We start from the raw sequence: 3,826 nt of genomic DNA on the forward strand, positions 1-3,826 counted from the left end.
GTCTAGTCTCCCGCTCGGCTGCGTGCATTGCGCCGCTTGGGGGTGGGAAACGGATGGCTCAGCCGACCCCAGCTTTTCGGAACTAGCACCGGAAGGTGTTCTCTTTCGTTTTGAACCCCTCCCGCTGCTAAAAGCGTGGCAGCTTTTGCGTGTTTGTTGCAGGTTTTTTCTCCCCCCCCCCCCCTTCCTTCTGCCCTTTTACTTTATGTTTTGGTCCTGCTCCCCTTCCTCCGAGGAGTTCAGTGTAGTTTATGTGGATTTACTCTCATCACCACCACCCAGTGAAGCAGGTTACACTGAGACCTGGGGTCCAAAACCAACTAGCCACTGCCCTGAGATCACCCAGAATGCTTTATGGCTGTGTACTGTGATAGTTCCTATTTCGTTATGTCTTTATCCTGCCCGTTTTCTAAAGACCTCCAAGTAGCTTCCTTCCTCCATTTTATCCTTGCAACAGTAATCCTGTTTGGTAGGTTGGCCCAAAAGTGCATGGGCCACGCTAACCTAATGAGCTGAGCAGAGATATGAATGTCCCAGTACTGCTAGAACAGTACTCTAAACACTACACCATACTGGCTGCATGGTATACAGTACCGTGGCACTATGCTGATGTGTTCCCCGAATTGATGATGTGGTTGGAGAAGCATCCCTTGCTCTGCAGAATGTTCCGATCTGCAAAATGTGTGCCGTCCTGAGTTATTGGGAGGGTGAGCTACTATTATGGGATATAACTGATTTTAAACATATGCCTTTAGGCACCTGCATTGTGCAGCAACAGCCTGCGCGTTGCCTTGATGTTTGTGTGCATGCACTGACATCAGTGTTAAAAGCATGACAGAGCCACGTGCTGCTTAAAGATCTAACTTCTAGAGCAGGGGTCCTCAAACTTTTTAAATAGGGGGCCAGTTCACTGTCCCTCAGACTGTTGGAGGGCCGGACTGCCGTTACTGTACAAGGCCGCGGGCCGTCAGTTCTCCGTCTTCCGCATCTCTCTCCCTTCCCCACACCACACAGCCCGGCCTGGGAACTCACCTCACCTCGGTATCACCTCACACTCTGTCTCCGTCGCCTCAGCCCAGTGCCGGAAGTGTGCGTTGCTAACGCGAGTTTAGGTCGAACGTCACTTCCCGTCTGATTTTGCCATAACCCGGCGGGCCGCATAAACGTCCTCAGCGGGCCGCATCTGGCCCGCAGGCCGTGGTTTGAGGACCCCTGTTCTAGAGTGCTTGTGAAGTAAGCTGAACTTTTACAAATGATCATTCTGACCAGGGTGCGTGACCTTTTTGAGCCTGCAGGCACCTTTGAAGTTCTGACACAGGGTGGTGGGTGTGACTACAAAATGGTTGCCACAGGAGGTGGTTCTAACTGAAAAATGTCGAGGGTTTTCTTGATGCCTATCTGCAAACTAATGGATACCTTCCCTTGTGCATGTGATGAAGTGAACTCCAGACCATGAAATAAATCTGCTAGTCCTTAAGGTGCCAAAAGACTCCTCCCCAATTCTATATACATTTGATTTTGTCTACCTCCAAACAGCTTGTGTAAGGCTTGTGAAGAAGAAATGGAAATGAAAGGTAATGAGAGTCAAATCCCTTTGGGAAGCTTGGAGACTAGGAGCGGTGGCTCAGTGGTAGAGTATCTAGGTCCCAGGTTCAGTCCTTGGCATCTCCAACTAAAGGGTCCAGGCAAATAGGCGTGAAAAACCTCAGCTTGAGACTATGGAGAGCCACTGCCAGTCTGAGAAGACAATATTGACTTTGATGGACCAAAGGTCTGATTCAGTATAAGGCAGCTTCATATGTTCATATGTTTGGGGAGGGATGGTGGCTCAGTGGTAGAGCATCTGCTTGGGAAGCAGAAGGCCCCAGGTTCAATCCCTGGCATCTCCAACTAAAAGGGTCCAGGCAGATAGGTGTGAAAAACCTCAGCTGGAGACCCTGGAGAGCCGCTGCCAGTCTGAGAAGACAATATTGACTTTGATGGACCAAAGGTCTGATTCAGTATAAGGCAGCTTCATATGTTCATATGTTTGGGGAGGGATGGTGGCTCAGTGGTAGAGCATCTGCTTGGGAAGCAGAAGGCCCCAGGTTCAATCCCTGGCATCTCCAACTAAAAAAGGGTCCAGGCAAATAGGTGTGAAAAACCTCAGCTTGGGACCCTGGAGAGCCGCTGCCAGTCTGAGAAGACAATACTGACTTTGATGGATTGAGGGTCTGGTTCAGTATAATCCAGCTTCATATGTTCATATTTAAAACTAGAATCCTAGAAGCTCGGATAAAATGTATGCCACAACTTAGAAAAGGTACAAACAGGTATTTTAAAAGGCTACATGGTTAACAAAGTAATGGAAGCTGTAAAAGGTACAAAGGATTCCTTTAAGAGATGGAAGGCTAATCCGAGTGTGGAAAATAAAAGGGAGCACAGGCTGTAGAAAATAAAATGCATGTTGGTGATCAGACAAACAAAAAGAGAAACATATAGCAAAAAACATAAAAGGCCAACAAAAATTTATGCAAATACATTAGTAGTAGTAGCAGAAAACCAGCCAGGGAAGCAGTGGGGCCCTTGGATGACCGAGGGGCAAGGGTTTTTTTGTAGCAGGAATTCCTTTGCATATTAGGCCACACACCCTTGATGTAGCCAATCCTCCAAGAGCTTACAGTAGGGCCTGGAATAAGAGCCCTGTAAACTCTTGGAGGATTAACTATATCAGGGGTGTGTGGTCTAATATGCAAAGGAGTTCCTGCTACAAAAAAAAAGCCCTGCCAAGGGATGAAAAGATTACTAAAGGATGTTAGGGAAATGGCAGAGAACTGAGTGCATTTTTTTTACCTCTGTCTTCACTGTGGAAGATGGGAGGTGTTTGCCCACTCCAGAACTGCCAGTTTTGGAGGGGTGTTGAAAGACCTGAGTCAGATTGAAATGACGAGGTCCTATGACTGATGGCCAAATTAAAAGCTGACACATCACCAGGCCCAGATGGCATACATCCAAGAGTTCTGAAATAACTCCAATGTGAACTTCTGGATCTCCTAACAAAAAATATGCAATCTGTTATTAAAACCTGCCTCCATTCCTGAGAACTGGTAGGTAGCCAATGTAATCTTTAAAAAAGGGTTCCAGAGGAGAGCTGGGAAATTATGAGCCGGTCAGTCTAACATCAATACCAGATAAGTTGGTGGAATCTGTTATTAAAGATAGAATTAGTAGGCACATTGATGAACAAAAGCTATTGAGGAAGAATCAGCATGGATTCTGTAAGGGAAGATCTTGTCTCACTAACTAGTTAAAGTTCTTTGAGAGGGTGAACAAACATGAGGACAAGGATGACCCAATAGATGTTGTAAGAATAGCAAAAATCCACATACAAAACATGTACAAAACACTGTACTGTTTGTCTGATTCAGTCTTTTATGAATTCTAAGGGTGGAATAAATAGGAGTGCAGAAAGTGTTACTGGACTAAAATCGAAGTATTTATTTAAATGTTATTTATTTAGTGTAGGGTGAATGCACCCATTCTGTAATATTTAAAGCATGGCATGGAGCAGCACATATGTCTGCTGAGGAGTGTTCTGTTTCAAGAGGAAAAGAACCTTCCTAGCCTGCAGATTTATTGGCGAGCAGAGCAGGCTGGGCTACTTAACTTGCAGCAGTTTTCCAATTGTCTTTTTTTGGGTGCGGAATCCACATCCACAAAGAGCTGCAGCAGAAGGTCCTGCCAAGAACAGAAAGGAGGAAAGGAAACTTGCCCCTTCTCCAAGCATGTATAAAACTGGTACGCACACATTCCCTTGATTATCTAGAATTCTTGTTTTTGGCTTTAC

The sequence above is a fragment of the Heteronotia binoei genome, chromosome 17 (assembly GCF_032191835.1).
Source record: "Heteronotia binoei isolate CCM8104 ecotype False Entrance Well chromosome 17, APGP_CSIRO_Hbin_v1, whole genome shotgun sequence".
Taxonomy (NCBI): Eukaryota; Metazoa; Chordata; class Lepidosauria; order Squamata; family Gekkonidae; genus Heteronotia; species Heteronotia binoei.